A 23269-nucleotide genomic window follows, 5' to 3' on the forward strand; every position below is an offset into this window, starting at 1 on the left:
GGGTGGCGCCGCGCTACCGCACCAATGCGTTGGTGATGGCTCGCCTGTGTTTTCGCGCGAGAACTCGAGCTCGTGATTTGAATGGGTTTCTTTTTCCTTTTTTTTTTTTTTTTTTGGAATGATTGGGTTTAGGTGTTTGTCCGTTGTTCACGGTGGTGGTCGATGGAGAATCGAGTGCCTTTGAGGAGTGTTCTTAGGGTAGTTTTTAGTGATCATAGATTGAACAGTGGTTTTTAATCACTTTGATGGTCCTCTTCTTAATGAACTTTGCCAAATGCGGACCAACGAAGTGGATGAGGAACACGATAATAGAAGAATCGAGATAGCAGATTTGTTTAACTGACACTCTTGCATCGCTATTAACCACGAATGCCATTACAGTAATCGCAACTGTTCTCCATAATTAAACATGCGATTCAAGCCTCAATTATTGCTCTCTCCATTGCTAGATGAATTTCTGTAGCCATTAACACCATCAGCGTCCAGAACTTCCCCGAACCGCGAACCGAGGAAGCATTAAACGACGTATTCGTTGGTCTGCCTCTTTTTATTTAACCAAGCTCTCGCGTTACGATTGTTGTTTCGTCTAAGACTTCCGAGACCCCTTATAAATATTCATCGGCTCGCTTTAAGCCGGCAATTGTTTTCAGCGTACATAATTTCGCGATCCGTGGCCAGAGTCGAATTACTGAAAGGGGTCCGTGTCGTCGTTCGGCCATTTCTCCGCTTGATAATGCTCCCATTCACCAGTGGACTTCGTAAGGAAGGTTACGTGCTACTTGTTACCTTTTTTGCGCGCATTATCTCTTGCTCGAAACCTCTGACTCTTGCTGGTGTATTCGCAATTTTATAACGAAAGACGATTTCACGTAATATTTGGTGTTCTCTCGTTTTGTTACGTATCACGCGAAGGTTAATTACGTTCCGTTATCGTAGACAATTACAAGAGAAAATTGCCAAAAGTTATTTCGCAGAGAAGCCCCGGTAACTCTTTTTTTTCAGCGGCGATCAAAGCACCGGAAGGGATGTAAAAAATATCGAACGTAAACGCGTTGAACCGATAGGGGCGGCAGAAATCTCCGATGTCGCTCTAAATCTTCGGCCACGGTCGGCCCGCCGTTTCGCGTTATTATTCATCGCTGTGTGTTTGCCCAGCGAAAACATTTATCGAAGTTCGTGCATAAATTAATTACGGTGTTTTAGTACAAGTGATGTTCTCAAACACCGCCCCGATGCATTAATATAACTCATTTATATATGTTTTTAATGCGCGTTAATGAGCTATAAGTACGTTAAATATTTGAGGGAAAATTAGAATTAATAATTAACGCTCCGCTGCCGTTTAATATGTTGATTATCGGCTGCATTTGTGCTCGCTATCGACGTTTCCGGCCGGCAACGCGTTTTCACCCTGTTAACCATTATTCCGGGCACCCCGCTGCTTTCTTCCAGTTCCACCGCGAAACGTGTCCAGGTATCGATTTAATTGCCGACTTCCTCCCGCTGATTATCGCGGCGAAAGAAAGCAGAAAAAATTATATCGACGGACGACACGCTCGATTAACCCTTCGCTCGAGAAAAGGAAACCCGTTTTGCGCGCGTTCCCCGGCCCGCTGTTCACGACGCGCGGTACACGCACGCGCGAGTCATGTTTGTAAAACACGGAAATGTTTTCGTTGGACCTGACTTTCGAATTTATTTTCCAATCGCTGTAACGTCCACGCGATGGACGCTTCTCCAAGTAATCGCTGACATCTATCAGAGTCTGGAAAAAAGAGATAACTGGCCGGTTTGAAAAAAAAGGAAAGGGAAAAAAACGCGATATTCCCCCGCGAGTTTCGATGTTTACCGTTCGAATATTTTCAAACTGCCAACGAAATCGGTGTACCTCCGAAATTACTTCGAACCCGTGCCCGAATCGAAATACTCGGAAAAAGACAAAGCTACAGAGGCACCGCCGGGATTATATTTTTCACCGGTTCTCGTGGGGAGCGAGAAAACAGATGGAAAAAAAGACGCACCCTCACTTTCCACGGGGGATATAAATTGTTCTTCAAAACGTTCCGTGTATGCAAAATTAAGAGACGCGTGATACAGAAATGACACGAGCCTCGTTCGATGAGAAACTACGCGAAGACGATAATAAAGAGCGTCCAAAGGAATTACTCGCGAACTACCCCCTACTGACGCACCGATGGACCGCGTCGCAAAGACGGAAATAAAGAATAAAACATCAGACGCTGAATCCACGGGAAACGGTGCAAACTGGCGGAGACGAAAGAGTTGGGGACGGCGGCGCTTCATAAAACGTACCTGAAACTTCCCCTGGAAACTCTCTCCAGTCGTCGTTCCGACGTACCATACGTAGCTCGTAAAGTAAGCCGTGGGACGCCACGTATCGTTGCGTCGGGCCTCGTCTCTGTGCGCGATGTAAGGCGAGAGAGGGAGAAGGTAAAAAAAAAAGTAGATTCTCTATTTATACGCGAGAGGTTGGGACAGGGAAGTCGTCCGGGCCGATATTTCGCCCTCTCCCCCTTGTACACAGTTCGCACGTAGACAATTCCGTGGAAAAGTCTCGCCAAGACGCGGGCTGGAGTTCGCCTCCAGGACGTGGCCCTTTTTAATCATTCACGAAGGCCTGACGGCGGCCGTGCCTTTAAACGATCCAACTGAAATTCGTCCGGACGTCCAACGTCCGAATTTAAATCCTCTCAAATATTGAACGCGCATCTGGCTGCCCGCGCGTGTACGTGCACGAGCGCGCCCACGTACGCGCGCCACTACGTGTTCGACCGGCTGACTTCTTCTTTCCTTCGCAACCCCCGCTGGCTCGAGCCGGGGTATAGCGCGCGCCTACATCCCTGTACAGGCTTCGTTTCCAACGGCGAACCGTTAAACCCACTCGACACGCAGGAACGGCTTATATCTGCTGGACGAGCCGGGACTCACGGAAAGCGGATATAATAACGTAGGAATTATTCGAGTAGGCTCGCCAGGAAGGGGTTGCTGGGGTGGGGAGGGGCGGAAAAGAGTGTATTTCACCGCGACGGGGATAACGGGGATCGAGGACGGAACGCGGGCTGAGCGTTTTTGTTCGAGTACGGATTAAAGATCGTACCCCGGAGGAAAATACGCTGGACATCGTGTTTTCGACCGGTCAGGACGGTCCGTCGAACCGATCCTCGTTTCAGCAGAGTAATTATGCTCGCTGCCCATCGGTTTACTACGATTTTTCTTTCCTTTTTCGGTTATCATTGTTCGTTGCTAGGGATTCTTCTTTTTTGATGCAGTATTTGGTTGTGAAGTCAGATTTCACGGTTTCATCGTTGAATAGTATTGCCAATAATGTCTGCGAATATTAATACGAATGTCTTGAGAAAGTTGTTTTAATGAAATATCAACGATAGTTGAACGAACAGCTCGTTAATTCGATCATCACTCCATACACCGTTCTCCATGTTCGACGATTCATTCACCACTCTTGGATACCCCTAACGATTCGAATAGAAACTCGCAACCCTATCGATTACATTTTTACGAGTCCTTCGTTCACCCCACGACGAGCACCGCGACAATTAAACGGTATCTCTCGGACGATCGTAAACCTGAACCATCGATGCTGAACCAACATTTCTGACGGTTGTAAAAAATCGCTGGTCGAACGATCGCGGTGGAAAAACGGGGCGGAGAGAAGTTGGACACCCGGTAGAAGCCGGAGGAGAATGAGATCACCGCGTTCGTTACGCGGTTCATAATAGTGAGCGTGATGTGGCATCGCGCGGACGTCCGAGCAATAACTCGGCCGGCTCTTAATTACTTTAATTAATTAGGAAACGCGGCTTCGTGGAAGTCCGATCTTATGGCCGCGCCGCGTGTATCCTCCTCTGCTGCAGCCGCACGAGATGCTCGCACATTTCCCTCCCTCTCCCTCTCTCTCTCTCTCTCTCTCTCTCTCTCTCTTATTTCATACACTCTCTCGCACGTCCGCGTACGCTCACATGCACAGGTACACGCGTAACCGTGAAAGAGCCAGCGAGCAACACTCGCACGGTAACGCGGCGAGCACGAACCTCTCCCTCGAAATGTCTTCATTAATAATTTCCGGTCGAACGATTGTGCAACGGGACCGAGGCGGATGTAAAATTGATATTTTTACCGACGACGGGACTACCTGTTCCCTTCGAGACGCCGCCAGTCCGTTTGGCACGCCGTTCGATCGCCTATCGATTCCGCCGTCTCAGAAATGAAGATCGCACGATGGATTAACGATGGGGACTTATGACGTCCGCCGCGAACCGCGGTTCCTGTTGCGCGTCACGCGCCTACGAACTTCCGTTCCGTGGTGTTGGATCTTGAGCGTTGAACTTCTCGACACTTGAACACTGTTGCCTCGGATCTGAATAATTTTCAACGAAGAAACGAGGTTGACCAAAGCGGAATGGGGTGGTCACAACCACCTTGGCGTTTACCAGGAAGGGATAAAGAGCGTGAATGGGTCGCGTGTCGCGATTGAATCAACCTTTAAAGGAACACCCGAGGACAGGAACAGGGCGAGGAATTTTATCACGGGCGAAAATACTCCGTGGCAGAAAATCCCAGCGCCGAGGTTACGTTAGGTTAATGCTTGCCCGCGAGGAGGAACGAGGGGGGGTGAAAGGGCACGGGAGTTAACAGAGTCGTTTCTGTAATTGTGTGGTGGCACACACGAAGGAACAAGGAAGAACCGTGGAAACTTCAACCGGGACTGGCCTAGGGACGGGAAGCACGAGAAGAAAGGACATACGCCTCCGTGAATCTCGGCCTCCTCTCCACCCGCGAGGAGGATAAAACGTCGCCGTCGTCGTCGTCGTCGTCGTCGAAAGGAGCCGTGGAAACGTACGGCGGAAGGACGAGGGGGGAAGATCGTTCTGGTGGAAGAAGGACACCGCGAAGGCGAGACGAGGAAAGGGTTACCACGGGCTGGAGCGAGAGCAGCACCCTGGTGGGGGAGGGGGGAGATGCGGATGGGATGGAAACGAGGGACGGTGGTAGGCGCGCGAGAGGGAAGAAGAGAGACGGAGAGTGGAACGACTCGATGGTATCCCAATAAGAGCAAAATCGCCGGGACATTATACCGGCAGTGTTGGTATTGCAACGTCTTAAACGATGGCTCGCGAGAAGAAAATGTTAGACTCGGGTATATACAAATATTTCTGTCCGCGGTGCGGCGAACATGGCCTTGGGCTGCTTCTTTCGAACCTATTACCGCGCGCGTGTATAACTACGCGCGCGATATGGAAGACTGTTATCGTTTTGCGAATCGTATCGAATGAGAAATCGCTGTATGCGATCGTTAATGAAGCGTCAGCGGTTAATGATATCGCGCGACCTTGCGGATATTATCGGAGGACACCGCGAAATTAATTGGTCGACCCCCTTTTCACCCCCTTCTCTCTCTGACCCGGCCGGCTAACTCGCCTTGTTGGCCTGGTTCGACGGAGGAGCGTTCTTCGATGAAATTATTTAATTAGAAATTGACTTCAATTAAACGAACGGAAATCACGGTGCACAGCATCCACGACACACGGATACCGCCTATCGAGGAACGCAATAGCGGGACAGCAACAATTCTGATATAATATCGTTACGTTTACGAAGGAGGGTAATGCCGTTCCAATTTCTTGTAATATCGCGGCCCGTATCTCGTCGTCCGGTATTATAACCTGAATTCCTCTTCCGCCTCTCTCCGTCTCGTCGCAGCCGGGCTGTATCCTCCACCCGGGGAGGTCCCGCAGATTTTATTGCCACTTTTATTGTGACGGTGTATAGGATTAATTGCGTTTCTCTTTAGAACGACGGTAGCGGGCATCGAGATTGGGCCAACCTCTCCGTTCGTTCTCGTAATCTTAATAGCAGAGTTTCGGTACACCAAGGAACGTTGTCCCTCGGCCGTCGTTGATCGCTCGATCAGATTATCGGAGGCCATTGAAATCGACGGGATCGTCCACAGCGCGACCATTTTATTAATAACGCGAATTTCTGCTCGACTACGGGCCGCCACTTCCGTGAGAGTTTGCCATACCTTCCCAGGTGTCGGTTATCGTTTCTCATTAAAAAAGGGAAAAACGACCCCGGAAGGAACCGAAGAGATCGATCCACGTAGGATCTCCGCGGCGCGCGATAATCTAGAACATCGTCATTTTCAGCGGTTTAATACCTTTATGGCACGACAAGAACGTTATTAGCATCGACCACCGTCGTACTCTCCTGCTCGTCCCCCAACGGGTCACCCGCCGCTCCACTCCCGCCCCGCCGCTCGCTTCGGCTCGTTCACTTTCGCGTTCCTAAATTTAATTAAATTTCACGGTTTTTCGCGATTAAGGGACCGCCGCCGCCGCGCGGCAAGCACACGGGAGACGTTACAAAATTAGTTTCGGCCCCGGGGATAATGAATTTCGTTAATTATGCCCCGCGAATCGGCGGTTCTCAGCCGGTTCGCGCGGTTAAGGCGTCTTAATCTGGCAAGTCGCTCGCCGTGTGCGAAGCCACGGTTTCGGCACGTTCGCGGAATTACCGGATCCTGGCCTCTTGATGACTTTCACGCTTTGCCTGGTTCGACCTGCTTTCCAAATTTCCCTCCCCTCCCCTCGAATTTTAACGAAATCGCCCGAAATCTGACGCTCCCCGCCCCGCCGCCGTTCCGCTCTCGCAATATCGTCCTCTTAATCCCGTTTCGAGAGAATTCGTGTACAGCGGGTCGATAAAGTAACGATCTTTTTCGTTGGTCTTCGTTGTTCGAGGCGTATCGGTTTCGCGAATCGCTGACGACGGTACCGCGGAGAACGGAAACGAATTCGGTACAATACGACTCCACTTGCGCGCATAGGGGGTGGCAGATTGACGTCTTGGCGCTGATTAGCTGCCGGCACCGGTGGGGTTTCGCTTCCGTATGGCGAAGCCCTTACGACACCGCGCGCACCCTTGGCCAACCGAAGGCCTTTAAGTCCTGATTAACACAGCTTCAACACTCTGCCAATGTCATAATCCCTTTGATAAGCCCATTCTACGGTTATTACCACCGCGCGGCTCGTCTGACGTGCGCCCTACCGAATGGTACGGTATCCTCGATATCGTATAGATTAGTAGTGTCTCAGTGTATTTGCTTCTCGACGATGGAATGGTGGAGAGCGAAAGAATTACGGTTTGTCCTCTTTGTCTACTACTAAAGTCTTGAGCTGGTTATCGAATAAATTATACCCGGCCGGTTTTGAAATTAATTTAATTCGCTCTTTGCTTCCCGCTCGGTTAGAATTTTTTTTCGGAAAAACTGTTGAATAATTTTTTAACAAACTCATTCTGCCTTTCCTGACGTTCTGTTTTCAGAAATTCAAAAAGCTTATTCCCTTTCGCGGCCTCCCCTTTCTTCTCCGGCTTCTGAGTAATCCCATAGCTATACTGTGTTATTCAAATCAGAGCCCCGTTTGTTCCGGTTCGCTTTAAAAAATTTCTCAAACCAAACAGAATTTAATGTATCAATTATCCTTGTCGCGGAACAGTTTCCACTCGCGAGTGGAAATTCCCAACGATACGTTTAATTGCCGCCTCGGAGAACGGCAACGCGGATGGTCTAAGACGCTCCTCGAAGACGCGCGGTGCGTTCTATTTCTTTCGCTCCTCGTTTATGGTCGTAACTGGCACGCCTAAAATTGAATCGCGACTTCGGCCATACAGGTAGTCGGGCCAGACTCCGACAAAGACTCGCCCTTAGACGATCGCAATTAATTCGCGACTGGAGAGTAGGTGGGGGTGGGCGGCGGTGGCGGCGGGTGGACGGGGGGCGGCGACGGGAGCGGGGGAGGTTAATGGATTTCCACGCCGCCATCCGTACGGTCGTTCCCTGGAAGCTCGTCAGAGGTTCCATAATGCAGCACTGTGTGCAATTTTAAGCAACCCTTTATCCTGGCAGCCTCTTCCACCCTCCTCCCTCCAGCGGAGCTCCACACGTATAAGACTCCGGTCCAATTACCTCCTTGCTACGCCGGCTGCTGCTGTTGGGAAGGGGTTGCATGATAGTTAATTACACCCCCTCTACGCTCCCCCGCATCACCACCACCAGTATTACCACCACCACCACCACCGTCGCCGCCGCCGCCGCCGCTGCCACTGCTACCTACCCTCCTTCCATCCCCTCTTCCCGCTTCAGCATCCCTCCAATGTCACCCCTCCTCGTCTACCTCCTCTTCGAAACCCTCTTCTCTACCCTACCACACTTCTTCCTCCTCTTCCTCCACCTCCTCCTCCTCCTCCCTCATCCCCCTTTCTCCTCTTCATACATCTCCACCTCCTCCTATTCGAGCTTCTCTACCAGCTATCCCCCTCCGCTACCCTCCGCCGCGCCACCCCCGGTGTGTTCTCCTCCATCCACCTCTGCCTTCTTCTTCTCTTGCCGCCACTGCTAATTACTATTTTTAAAACATTAAAAGTAAAGTTTGTTAAATGAGTGGGAGTTAATTATGAAGCTACCGGGAGAGGCCGGAGGTAATTGGAGCGAACGACAAACAAAGGCTCTCGTACCTACGGCTCGTACCCCCGGACTCGCTCACTCTCTCTCTCCCCCTCTCTTTCTCTCTCTCTCTTTCTTTCTCTCCTCACTCCTCCTCTATATATATACACCTATATAGAACACCGCCAACCCGGCTACCTACTTTATTTTCGCGGAGAATTTCTGATCCATTCGCCATCGTTAATCCCGACCACTCGTCCTCGTCCGCGGGGCTCTTTCATTCGTCCTGCCAATTACGAGCTCGAGGCGAATGTCGAACCGGTTAAATTGCGAGGCTCCTCCGCAGCCCGAGGCGAGGGCTGCACGCGAATGTGTCCTCGTGTGCGTGCGACTACGACGCAGCCCCCGCGTCCACCCTCTCCTCTCTCTCACTCTCTCTCTCTCTCGCTCTCTCTTTCTCCCTCATCCAGCACCCACACCACCCACCCTAGGCTTTCCCTTCCTCTTTCCCTCCTCAGCCACCATCTACTTCTCTACCCACCGCCTCCTCCTAGTTCTCATCCTACAGCTCGTGCCTGTTCCTCCCGGGGAGGCAACCCCTCGCCACCCCTCTCGACGCCCCCAGCTCCGCCAGCCCGCGCCGCGTTTGATTCTCTTTGCCCGCGTTCTGTGTTTCTTTCTGCAATTTTCCGGTTATTAACGCGCCCCGCTCGTTAATCGAGGCTAATCGATAAATTAGGTTACCAGCCGCGACGTCGATTCAACTATGGTTGACCTTCCTCGGGAGTCGGGAGAGACATTTTCGCCGTTTCCAGTCTTCGACGAAGGCTGTCGACGGTGGTCATCGAATATTTGGTCTGTGAAGCATATGTTTGCTACCAGGATTTTTTATTGCACCAATCTGTTGGTTTTTTTTTTATTCTTGGATATAAGATGGCGTTTGTTGGAGTCGAAGACGCAGCCGCGGTTCGCTCGCGATCATGGCGGACATTCTCCCGGTGTTAAACATTTATCTCGCGAGTACATCGAACCCTCGACTACTTATATCGGAGTTGTACGCACACGTAGCCTAGGAATATCGATCCCAGTAAGCGTATCGACGTAGCGAACCGCGCGTAACAGTACGTTGGACAACTTGATAATAACTTCGCGGGCTCGAGTTTCTGATCGTCAAATTTATTCCGCGGTAATCGAACGTCCAACGATTCTCGTTCCCCATAAAATCAGAGGCGCCCCGTCGACCTTCCGTCCGAGTTCCAATTGAAATGTCCCGCGAATACGAATCCATCAGCCGAGTCGTTTCTTCTGACGTCAAAACGCGAGCGTGGGAATCGACGCGGTGTCGCGAACCACCCTCTGAATTATTCACGCGACATTACGATTATCAAATTATTACGTCGCGATTTGGGACGTAAATAATTCCCCGCCGCTAACGAGATACAGTATCCAGCTAACTCGATTCGGCGGTATCGTAAATGTTACGACGGTGGGACGAGGGACGGCGACGCACGGAAAATTTACGTGCCAGGGGATGACGAGGAGCCCAAGACGCGCGACGTTCCCGTGGAAACCATTAACGCGTCGAGAGTCCGTGAAAAGGAAACCGCGGTGGCCGCCGCGAGGTGGTCGCGACGGGGAATCGAAGGCGCTCGCCGGAGGTTCGCGATAAAAAACGGGAGAAAGGGGAAAAAAGAAGGGAGAACAACTCGCGGATCTGTTTTCATTAAATAATTCGCTAATTAAGACGCGCCTGGCTCGGCCGGTGCCGTGGTATAATTTATGAAAACGTTCCGCTGAAGCGGGAACAAAGGCCGCGGTAAGTAACGTTACATTAACGAGGAAAAGTATTAGGTTTAAAAAACCCGTGAAAGGAACTTATTATTCCGGCAAGTTTTTAAAGCATCGCGTTTCATGCCATTTGTGCGCGCGGTTATACGCCGCTGCGAGGAGTAAAAGGGACGGAGGAAGATATAGCGAGGAAGAAATCGAAGAGAGGGAGAGAGAGAAGGAGAGGACAGAGGGTGAAACGAGGGGGGAAGGTGAGAGTAGGAGAGAAAGGAGAGAGAGAGAGAGAGAGTGAGCGTATCTCGAGGAAATCAAATAACGCGCCGCGGCGCACGGGCCAGGGGGGTTCGAGTTTTACGGTTATTAATTAACCGATACCAGATTTCTGCATTAGCACTCTGTCCCCGCTAATGCACGGAATACAAGTACTCGGATAATGTGTGCCCTTTTCGCGGCAGATGGATGCGCCCGATACGGAGACACTCGCCGCGCATCGACAATAGTTACGCGCACCCGGTTATACCGCGGCGTCATTTCGCGGAGGTTCTGCCCACCCGAGAAACTGCGCTGAGAAACCGTTTTCATACACCATTCCTCAATCAATTACTACAGTAAAAAAATGACAAATTCGAAAAACTAAAATTTATGTAAGAAACACAAAAAGTGAAGATCCAAGAAGAATCTCTAGCCAATATTTCATCGATCAAGTTACCGATTCGAAAGTTAGAGATTCGAAAGTGTCGCTAAGAAATTCGTCCTCTCGAAGGAACAAAGACGATCGAAAATTCGAGCACGAAGAGAACCGGTTCGTTAGTCGAACAGCACGCGACACCGCTGGCCGCGTCATCTAAGCGACACTCGGATTCCCAGACGGCTCGACACCTAACCCCATCGACGATGGTTCACGGTGTCCCGGGCGCGATATCCCTCGGCCGTCCTTTTCGCTATTTCCGGCGCTATCCGTCAGGCCCGGTTACGAAGACGGGCGACGCCTCTCCGTCGAGGGCAATGCGTCTTTCACAGACGGTGTGCGCCGAGTTATGCCCCTAAAGAGGTTTCTATTTAGATCACCACTTCCCGCCGACACGTACTACTACGCCCGTCCTCCACGCCGCCAGCCATCCCTCGTCTTCTTCTTATATCCCTCTTCCTCTCCTTTAACGCTACTTAGCGGCGTGAGAAAAGTCTGCGAAGTCAACCCTCTCGGTGTCCGCCGCGGTCAGGCTTGATCGAGAACTCGTGCTTAACGAGCGGATTCCGTGGGGCCGCGCGAAAACGTCCCCCGGAAGGAATTCCGTGGGGCCGTTTTACGAGGTGGCGTCTGTCACGGTCAGTTTCCCATGAGTTATGCGTTGCACAATGTTTCTAGCCTGCGTCGTGTGTTGTACAGTTTCTTGGCAGTGGACGCGCTGTGCCACGGTGTGCCGTTTCTGTGACGTTGCGTTTCCTCGCGTCCGTTTGTTCAGATTATCAGACTGCATATTTTTGCGTGTTGCTTAACGATTGATATCGCGTTAATAATAAATGGTGCAACGTTTGATATTGCTGGAATCGGTCTGTCGTATCGCTGCATTCGCGTTGCACTACTTTTGCATTGCAGAGGGGGATATGATAATAACGGTAAATAATACGAAACGAAGCATACCTTCGTCGCAGTAAACGAAAATTGAATGGGACTATTAGGCGCTGCCCAAAAGGCGGGGCGCGGCAATAAACGGTGGAGGGACAAAAAGGACCTTTTACCTGCTCCTGGCTGCGTTTTCGTTCCCTTAACCGGCCACTAGATGGCCTGCTCTCTCTCGCTAGTTGTCGGAAAGGTGTTCGTTTCTATATATAGAAGAAGGAAACGGTACCTTGACGTACTTGCTTCGGCAGTACATATACTAAAATTGGAACGATACAGAGAAGATTAGCATGGCCCCTGCGCAAGGATGACACGCAAAATCGTGAAGCGTTCCACATTTTTTGCCATTTGCGGTCTCGAAAAATTTTTTGCAAGAATTCGATATCGATTAATTACAATTAACTATTTCATTATCCTCGTATAATACAATTTTCTTATTACGAACACGTGTACATTTGGCAATTCTGAACGACAATTGGTCGTACGATTCCAATCAGTCCCTTAAAAAAGGCACAGTTCCTTCTTTCCATTTACAGAGGCGGTGCTTACAATTTTAGCCGCTAATTAAATGCGAGGAATTCATTTCTGGCGCGCAGTCCCGGGGGTTTCTATTTAAACGCGGCCGCGCCCCCGTATACGTGTCATCTGTTCGCGTTTGATCTTGACAGGTGAACAACGTGAGAAAGGTCTTATTAACGAGCCGCGGTGTTCGCGGCTCGCAGAGGTTTTTGCGCCCCCGTAAATACCCGGCTTGATCACCGCTGACAGCCGTAACGGTCGGACAAATTCTCGACGGAGGCGGCTGGACGCCCCCGTCAGCGCCCTGCGAGCGCCCTACGCGAACACCCGCCAAGGATCGAACTCGTTCGCTTAATCCGTAATCACCCGATTACATGTTTTATTGTCGCGCGCGCTTCGCGGCCGCGCCTCCAATTATTTACACGGCAATTACATTAATTATGTCGTCGATAATAATTAATCCACTCGCAAATGAGTACCGCGGAGACGCGCGTTAATGGCGTTGCTTCGCGCATCGACGATCGCGCGACGCGTTCGTGGATCGCGTTCAGCGGAGATCGTTTGGAAAGGCGCGAGGGGTGGAAATTAGGGGATTCGAGGCTGGCACGACGAGGGATCGCGGAAGAAAACTGTTTGTTCGGGGCGAATAAAAGCGCAAAGCGTCGCGGCGAACGCGATTGCCCTTAAAGCGATAGTTTCGAATACGCCGCCAACGAGTTTGCGCTCGATAAAGGGTGCAGACGCGCCACTGCGGCCCTCTTTAACAAATAATGGATCTTCTACTCCATCCCTTCGACTCTCTCGTGTATACAGTTACCGATACCTGTTCTCTCTCTGTCCAATCTGCGGCGCGTTTGTGTTCCGAACCTTTTGCCGCCTTTTGAGAGAAGCTCGCGATGTTTTATTTCTATTCGTTCGCTGCCAGAAGTCGCTAAAATTTTTCGTTCGACGACGATCGGTTCCAGCACTCTATTTTTATGAAATTGTCTTAAATTGTATTCACTCGCGTTGCACAGATCCTGCTTTTTCAATAATTTCGCGTAACCCAACCCCTTCGTGCGCCTCCCCTACCCCTCGAATATTTTACGCACCCTTCCACTGTTGCGCTCCGCCATCTCCCCTCTCACCGCGAATATCTATAACTGGTAGACTTTTATCTGCGTTACACGCGTGTCGAACCGGGCGGAAAACAAACGCGCGGTCGAATCGTTCTCCACATAACGTAAAAATAATACGACGATACGCTGGCAATGTATTACGAATTATGTAAAAGTAAAATTTGAATTTTAATTAATCGAAGAGGGACGGGGAGGTGGGTGGACGGGCGGCGGAAAAAGCGTTCGGTGTACCGGATCCAGTAATTACGCGACGGTGAACGGGGTTAGGGGTGAAAGAGAGACAGAGAGGGAGAGAGAGTACGAGGGCGAGGGTGGGAGGAAAAATTCCGTGCCATCGTCCGCGAAACGCAGCGTAATAAATATATTTGATTTTCGCGATGTTTCCCGGCTGCATAGTTCGAATTTTGCTTTTATTTTCGATCGGACCGCACACCCCCGCCCGTCTTCCTTCCCCTCCTATCCCCACCCCGTCGTTAATTGATTCATACGCGCTGCGTTTCTAATTAAAATTGTAACGTTTTCCGAATCGCAACGCGACTTTTCGCCGATATTTAATGTACCGCGTTTCTTCCCTCTGCTTTTTTCCGTCCCTTTTTAATTATCATGTTCCTGCCGGGTAGAGTCGCGCGAGCGCGTATTTGCGTTCCCGTCGATTAAAAACCGAACCGTTCGCTTCATTAACGCCGCCTCCGGCTGGCCCCGGATCGCCAGGGCGCAAGAAGCTGGAACTCTGTTTACGATAATTCGACGATCACGAGGGAAACGAGCAACGCGGCGGAAATTGTTTATTCGATCGCGAGACGGAAACGCGCCCAGGCGTTTGTTTGCCATTTTTAAGAACAAGAAACGATTCCAGGCCTCGCAGAACCACTGCGAAATGAAACGTCGCTCTTTTCCGCAGTTCGTTTCATCTGCTCGTTGGTGGTTCGTAGGCTTATTAACGTGAATCATGTTATTACGCGCCGTCAGCGGAGAAGAATACTCGAAGTCGTTAAAATGCAGACGAGCGTAGTAATTAGGGACAGCGAGAGTTTATTAAGCGGCGGTGGGAGTCACCGTCGAACGAGGCAGAGGGCTCTCTCGAGCCGTTGCCGTGCACATGGTGACCACGTGGCGGAACGTAGATGTCAGGAGGGATAGATTCATTGACAGTGCGGATGGCTTAATTACGAAAAACGCTACTACGTTGTTGGTACTCGACTAAAAGTAATAATTCATCGCGTAAAAAGAAGTGGACGACGTAGACTTCTCGTTCTCAGATTTTAGATACCACCGATAGCGATCTTGAGCGATCGATGCGGTTAATTTTATATAATTACCAACGAATGGAGGAGCAAATTTCCGGTTTTGCTCGAATACGAAACGTATGGGGAGTCGATAACCACGCGGAGAGCCGCGAAGGTGTATCTCTTTCATCCCCTATCGGCAGCTACCGCCTCAATCGACTAATCGACCATTTTTCCAAAGGTATAAGCGATTAATCGCTGTTAATCGAGAGTCGTGACCGAAATAATTGGCGCGTTTTAACCGGGAAATTTGTAATTGCGTATCGTCGAGTGAAACAGGGCTTAAACCTCTTCGTATGTCGCTGTTGACGAGGCGACGCAAACACTACGAGATGTACGGGGTAAAAGCCCTGGTCTGCGAGGGCTAGGTTTACTGCTAATTGCCGTTGTATTACAACGACCAGTCAAAGGCAGGCTCTCGACTTGTAGAGTGCCGACCAAACCTACCCCCGTTTCGGCACCCGCTCGCTCGAGCTACTTGCCTTGTACATATTATACGCAAAACTCCAACGGATACTCGACGGTACCAGCCGGGGCGACGGTAATGGAGCAACAACCGGGCCTCCCTTTGCCCCATTTCGATCGCTGGTTATGATCCGTCTGATCGTTCGCCACGTACGAACGAGAACGCCGCTGAATTTCATGAATCACTGAACGAGCGACAAACGTACGCTCGGTTGAACGTCGTTCGTACAACCTTCAAGAATCGAACGATAATCTCTAACTCGATGGTCACTAAATTCGATAGCGATTGCTTTTCATTATCATTGCATTTCTTATCGATCCTCCTCGTGTCGTGATTACTTCAAATCTTCATCTCAGTCCTCGTTAGAATAAGAACGGAGATCGTTAATTCTCCTCGAGTCACGTTTCTAACAATCGCAACTGTTACCACCAATCGTTGTAAAAAGCAGCAAAATTTCCATTACAAAGAAGCAAAAGAAGAAATACAAACATCAAACAAGAACCACTCGGTAATATCAGCTCGCGAATGTCGCGAACAATCAGCCAACCGATCGCGGGTCTCGCGCATCGTGTAACGCGATCGCGCAGGCAAAGATCCCGCGAGCCGATACGGCTGGCGGCGTGGCAGTAATTTATTGGAACTGCCAATAGCATTGGTCACGTTAATCAGCCGGTGCATTAGGTCCCCGGCGTTCGCGTGTACGCGAGAGCGGGATTCTTGAAACGCGCCGGTTGAAAAGCGGCCGTACCCACTCGGAGGATACCCCGGGCTGGGCCTGCCGAACCCTTTCGCTGGCATTCACCCGTGGCTCGCGAGCGCGCGCCGCAATTTATCACGGCCACGTCTTGGGCATTATACGCGCCGCGTGGCCAGGCTAACTCGAAAGGTCGACGGACATTAGGTTGTGACGGACGCTCGATTACTTTATACGCTTTGTTACTTTATTTCTCTCGCTCGACGAGCGCGAGCGAGTCCTCCTCGCAACGAGTCCTCCTCGCGATTCCCTCTCCGCGACTGGTTTTCGCGTCGAATCGAAGAAACAAAACGATACGAAGAAACAGAGTAAACAAATTAATCGTTCGTTGATCGGTGGACGTTATCGAATGAGGATTATTGGAATTTTCTACGGGGGTGAGTAAGGGGTGGGAGGGCTCGTTTCGTCGTCGAGAACCGATGCTGTAGCCGATTAAACGGGCCTGGTAATTTTGAGCGACGCCGGTTGATTAAATTTCTGATTCCGTTTGCTAAATATAACCGCCCCCACGGTTATGCGGTTAATTCGTTTCACTTTATTACTTCCTGCCTCTCTGTCCCGTTCGCCGAGATACGAGTGGTCTCTTTGTTCTGCGGTTTTGCGGCGCGGCGCTCGATTATCGTCCGGTCGTTGCGATTCTCCACGGTTTTACAAATTATTTGTCTCGGTGATCGTTTTAATTCCTGCCGCCTCCACCGCGTTTCGTCCAGCCGTTGGATACGGGTCGGTTTCTGAATCGTTCTCGTTCCTCGCAGTCGCGAACTCTAACCGTATCCAACGTTTCACCAGTTGTTACGACGAATGTAATCACAAATAATAACATCAGGTCCAATAAGTTCACTACAAATTTACCATAACTTCAATATGTTTTTCCTGACATACGAATCTAGTGATTAATCGTTCGTCTCATCTCAGCTGTCTTATTAAAACTGTCCTGTAAGTACGTTTTATTCTTTGCACAGTGTCACGCGTACGTCTTAATCGTACGCGCGCTCGCGCACTCGTTCGTCGATTTAATTAGCAACCCCTGCGCAGCCCAGGTCCGCAACGTTCGCTCGCCAGTAGTTGCACGTTAATAGCGGAATCGAAGCGGGAGCGTGTCCCGCGCTGTGCAAGTAGATCCATACAGCAACTGCTGTAAGACCAGCAGAGAGAGAGAGAGGGAGAGCTGGTACCGCTGGCAGGGAGCGAAATCTTAATCATCGTAAACGGCCGGGAGACAGCGTCGAGCGGAACGCGGCTTTCAAACAAACGCCGCGATGATTCTGCAATAAAGAGGCTCGTCAACGGGCCGCCGCCCTTGCGGCCTTATCTCTTTATTTTCTCCTCGTAATTTATAACTTCGTTACGCGTACGAGCGTACACGGCCGGGCGGGCACGGCTGATCGAAATCTGAAACGAACCGGCGCGGGGATCACCTGTTCGCCGCCGTTTGCGCGCCGCCATTGTTCATCCCCTCGTGAAAAATGTCGAGGCGATCGCGGGTGGAAACATTTAGGGCGGCGGAGACGTCGCGGCAATTAAGCAAGCACTGATACGGACGTTACGCTCCCCCGGATCGAAGCGCCTCGATCGAGAGATCTTAAAAGCGTTTCAGGCCACCACCTGCTCGATCTGCATAATGAGAGCCGTCCATTAGCCTCCGTGGATCGAGCGTACCGCGGTATCGGGGACGGCATTGCGTTCGGGTCTTGTCGGCCGTCTCAAATAATAATTATCGATTACTCTTATCCAGGCGCACCGGATTACTTTGTAGCCGAATCGGTGTCGATCCCGATTTCAAGCGTCGCTGGATCTCTCGATCCGCGTGTGTCGCGCGTTCCGGGTTCGAGCGCTATCTTAATGGCCCGCGGAATCGGTATGTAAAATCGGATACGAGGGTAATTAAGGTAAGTGGCCAGTGGATGGGGATTGACGAGAGAGCCAGAAACTCCGCGTCAGCTTGTCGAAGCTAATTTTATATTTACCGCGCTTCGGTATATTTCGCTCGACACACGTCCATTAGCCAGCTCGCGAAAGTTTGGCGAGAAGCGTATCTTTGCACGCGGAACATATCGGACGCACGTAGCCTGTCTAATGTCAATTACGGACCCTTTGGGTGTTCGTTGACTTCCGCAACTACCCCTGTGAAATTGAAAAGTATTTCTAAACGAGGGGGAGTATCGCGTTAGAAACAAGGTCGCGCAACTTGCACCAGGAATTGATAGCAATTCGCGTACCAATGGCAAGAAACTCCATCATCGTCCGTCCGGTTTATTCCCAGGGCTTCTTATAATTTCTCTCCTCCGTTTCTGCCGGTAAATCAACCGACGCGCAGGACGGTTGCGTTACACCTCAAGTGGACGACCTCATTACTTCTTTACACGGACCTGCTTCAATGTTCCACGGTGATGCACACGCGAGCCGAAAACCTTATCCATATTGTACCGCCAGGTCCTCTGAATGTTTGAAAAAGTTTATGTCACGCGCGGCTGCTGCCTCCTCCTCTCCGCCGAGCGAGACGTCGCGGCATGTATTATTTGCGTGCCCCAACGATGCAATTCGTAGATTGCATTTTAATCGCGCGAGAAAGGAGAACGGAAAAATGCCCGCGCGGTTGAACAAGGGGAAACGGTTCGGGCAAAACACGCTGGTGGATTTCTTAACGCGCTGGGGCACGTAGAATGGTGCCGTTTCTGGTCAGACAGTAGGTTCCGACTTGTCGCATTACCATAATCCGGCTTAATCTACTTGCCTCCATAATGCAGACCTCGCGAGGCCGTCCACTTGCCGGTCGACGGAAAAATCTACGGGGCGACTGAATAATCTACCTGAACGAGGCAAGTGTATCCCGTTGGATTGAATTATTCCGTCCCGCGAACGGGTTTCAATGGCGCTATTAAGGCGCGGACACGTCGAGCGAGGCGCTAAGAAGGTGAACCTCTCGGAGTAACGATCCGCGGATGTGTACAGTGTAAAGTATTTCGGTCCTCCAAAGTTCCGATCCGGTATCGGGTTCGATATCGCGCGCGAACATTTTCACGCCAACGAAGCACGTGTCAATACAAACGAACGTAGAGCGCGAGAAGACGGAGAAACAGAAATTGTCGCGCGAGACGAAAGTTAATTCGGTCAAGTTGATCGATAAATATAGAAAAATTGCATCGAAACGGGGCCATTTAACGAGCCCATAAATTCCCTTTTAAAACGGTCCCGCCGTCCCTCGCAAGGCGTCGCTCGTCCCGTTCAATTTCACGGAAAATCCAGGCGTCTCGTAACTTTCCTCCCGGCGAGACAACACTCCCACCTCCGTCGCTGCATCCTCGCAGCCCTCGAACCCGTTCCTCCGGTCCGCCTCTTTTTTCTATTCGCGTCGCGCAATTATTGCATCAGGTGTTGGCCGCGCTCGCGCGTTCCTCGAGAGTGCACGCGGAGGTAGCTCTGAAAGGGCGGAAAGGAGGGTGGGTTGGGGGTTGCCACGAGCAGCTGGTCGAGGGGTGGCATTGTCGCGCAGCGGCGAGGAGATCGATCGATCGATCGACGCGGAACACCGGCTCGCAGAGCGAGTAGGCCTTCCATTAGCTTTCATTTGTTTGGACAGCCGGTCCCGTGTCTCGATCTTAAGAGGGATCGACCGAAAGGGGTGGCCAGAGGAAGGGGGAGGCGATGGTTCCGTGGGGAGAGTTTGTTTTCTATCGATACGGCGGACGATCGAAGTCTTGCTAGGAAGTCCCGATTAGCATCGTGGATTCGACTCGCTTTGAATCGCTCCTCGACCCCCGCCACCCTCCGCTGCTTCTTCTATTTAGTCGATTGCCTGTCCCGCGACCACTTCGCCTATTATTTCGCCGGATCGAAGGCGGTCTCTGTTTCCCGCGTGGGATTCTGTGGATACGTGGGATCGCGGAGTAGCTGACAGTGGCTGAGTAACGTTGATAATGGGGTTCAGAAAATTTCACCGCTGATCGAGGATTAACCTGTTGGCCGTGCTCGTGGGTGTGAAACGAATTTACTCGTCAGGGACATTGTGGATGTCTCGATCGTGGGATAAGATCGTTTATTTCGAGACCTGATACTTATATCGCTTCGTTTCACGCATACGCGAGAGGCGTATGGAGTATTATTAATTGTTGGAGAGCTATTAAGGCAATCGTCCGCGGCGTTCGACGTTGGGTACCAGCGTTATTCTTGTTCCGATGCGCGGAAATTACCAAGATCATTTGCACTACAAAGTATAAGCTCATTTAACTCATTTGCCAGGAGGGAAGCTTGCCAAAAAGCATCCCGGTAGTACGAGCACACGGTAATCTTGATTATACTTCACACGGACGGCGTAGCTTGCGCCTGTTTCCGTGATACCTCCCAACCTGTACCGTCTTGCAATTACGCAATTATTGCGACTAGTTAAGGTTGCACAAGAACCAGAAGAAAAGGCTTTGCTTCGCCAGATTAATTCCTTGGGAAAGTCTCTTAGCTCCGCGAAGAGAAATTACGCGGGGCAATAATATTTACGCGGACGCCAAATTACTTTCTTATCTCTTTTCATATTTTTATACGATCTCAGAAAAATTGTTTTCCACGTCCCTCTTCTGATACCGATTCATTGTACCCAACGCGACGATCCTCGCTATAAAAAGCGACGCGTACGCGTCTCATCCTCCGAGTCCTCGAAATAACACGCTTCGACTCCTTACTTGCTCTCTTTACAAGTGATCCGCGTACCGTGACACCGTAAAGACACGCAACCAGCGCTGAACATCGCTCTAAACAGAGGCATCGATTCGAAACGAGCCACCCAGTACGTCGACCGAACGGTCCCTCGGTCCGGCCATTAACCCAAATTAGTCTTGCAAGTGTCTGCTGCCTTTTCGATTAAGCTCGAAAAGAATTGGTCAGAAACACGGCGCACGATTTTTCCTCGCTCGCTGGGAAGAGCCTCGAACTCGTCGACGTCCCGCGAAGAAATCGTTGGATAGTCCGCGGAATCGACGATCCCCGCTTGAAGGGCGATCGATGTCGCGCGTGCCAACGCAGGGATAAAGCTGTCGCGCGAGGCAGACGGTTCACCCCGGTTAGCTGGAGTTTGTCGATCGGTTAGGGCGGCGCGGTTAAGTGGTTAACGCTGCCGCGAGATTACAGAATGGGAGCCACGATTTAAGAGCTGTCGTTCGCCGTTAAGATGTTTTCATTAGCGCGCCGCGCGAGCGTGTAAATCAGCTCGCGTCGGCTAATCGACCAGCCCGGTTAAACGATTTTTATATCGTCTCGCTCGATGCTCGTAGACTCCCCTTTTGTTCGCGATCGTTTTTATCCTGGCCCTCGCGCGATTACTAAATTATCGTGCGCGTTTCGTCGCACGTAACGATCTCGCGTACCCGTTGCACGCACGTTTTCGTAATCCGCGACGGTCGTTCGCGATCCGCGGGCCGATTAGATCCGCAAGTGGGCGTGCTCGGGACTTTCATCGATCTACCGAGCGTAGACGGAAAACGCCTTCGACGTAAATCGCGGCTGATTGAATCCAACGGTCCGCAATTAATTAGCGAAACGATCCGAGCAACGCGAGCACGGGATCGATATAATTCTCCCTCCGCTTGGTGCCTCCCCTGGCTGTTTACAGATCGTACGTGTAATCGCGCGGCGCCCTTGTTCTTCGATTTGCTCGAGTTTGCAGGCGGAAAAACTTAGCAGATTAAATCGTAGTCCGCTGGCGTTTTTCATCAGCGTCGCTGGTATTATTATTAATAGCCAACTTCGATCTGGCACATTTGTTATCATCGAAACGATAAATAAAACCGGGACACGCCTACTGTTATAATTAATCCATCCCCCTTCGATCGCCTCGATTAATCGATCGGAGTTTCCTCGCCTCCCCGCCGATCTCGCCGCGTTTATATTTCTATCGCGAGGGCAATTCGAACCGGTAAAGAAGATGAACATCGTCTCTCGCAAGCTGTGATTTTCTCCTTGTATATTATTAATTCCGAAATACCACCAATCTTCCTCAGAATGTATATTAATTCTAACAACAAAACCGTAGAACGCTGATATTTCCACGTGGGGTTCACCGTTACACGGGGTTAATCGAAAATTCACGACTCGTTCCACGTTCGACAAGATAAGTGTTAATTCGCGGACCACGAGTCGACTTGCGAATGATCCCTCACGCTCGATGACAACTTCCGTCCCATCGATCGACGAACGCGGTCCTCCAAGTGACCACGCGGATCGCTGGAGGAATCGATTCGACCGCGATATTCGCGGGTCGCTCGACGCGACGAGGATAAAGGTTCGTCCAGCGTCGGCATTCGTTCCGCGGCGGTAAAGTAAGCTTGTTACGAGCGCGTTATCCCGGCTGGCGTGCAAATACACCGCGAGGATAATAGAAACATCGGCTGGTTAATAACGGGACGGCGATAGCGCCGGAGACAGGGCCATTTTCCCTGGTAAATGGCCTGGCGGATGTTAGGCCTGCTCGACGGCCACCCCGCGCCCTACACTCCCAAGGATGAACACGCCAGGTAGACACGGCCCTGAGGCAACACCGGCGGACCGCTGATAAGCATTCAGATTAGCGTGACGCCTCGAATGTGTTTACGTTTAATTACGCTAAGAGTCTCCATTAGGCTGGACCGCTGCCAGCTTCAATTCGGAGACCGGTCCGTTTTACCGTGAGCGTAGGTGCGCCCACTTAACTTCTTTTCTCCCCCCGCTCGCCTATCCGTTTTCACCGCGCGTCTCGTCCGTGTCCGCCTGTCGTTCCATTCGTAGCCACGCGTGCGGTACCCGTCAGATTTCTATACTTCCCCCTTTGGTTCGCTCCGTCCTCTTTCGAGATGCACGGCTGTGCGTTTTTGTCATTCGTTACGAGGGAAACCAGCGCGCTGATTCTTCCGCGCGCAGCTCCCCGCCCACACGCGAGCGTCCTTTCTCTACCGTCGATTTTAATGGGGAAGCGCAAATTGCTCGAGAGCATCCGTCCCCTCTTACGGGACGATAGAGGCTGTCGTAGGGACGGCGGATACTCTCCTCTCCGGGCTATCGACGATCTTCGAACGACAGTCGAGCTGTTGCTGAAACGCGCTGCTTTTTCGCTATCTTAATGGCGATCGATCCCGCTTAACGCCGCCTCGCTGACAAGCGCGGCCACGCGTCCAACCGCGTCCCATCGCGAGCGTCCGCGATCGACGTCCCGTACCCACCGCGATACCAGCCCGATTCTTGCGTCAGCTAATGGGACTGGTCGCGGACGCTTG

At 51.2% G+C, this 23269-nt stretch overlaps 1 long non-coding RNA gene and 1 other non-coding gene across 2 annotated transcripts in view; both read left to right on the forward strand.

Moving 5' to 3' along the window:
- Window positions 1-23269, forward strand: part of LOC143425121 (uncharacterized) — a 101312-nt gene that overhangs the window by 42475 nt on the left and 35568 nt on the right. The window lies entirely within an intron of this gene.
- On the forward strand, window positions 12127-12233 carry LOC143425737 (U6 spliceosomal RNA). Its single transcript, XR_013102068.1, has one exon. It is a non-coding gene; the product is annotated as a U6 spliceosomal RNA (small nuclear RNA).

This window comes from Xylocopa sonorina, chromosome 7 (genome assembly GCF_050948175.1).
Source record: "Xylocopa sonorina isolate GNS202 chromosome 7, iyXylSono1_principal, whole genome shotgun sequence".
NCBI classification, from domain to species: domain Eukaryota; kingdom Metazoa; phylum Arthropoda; class Insecta; order Hymenoptera; family Apidae; genus Xylocopa; species Xylocopa sonorina.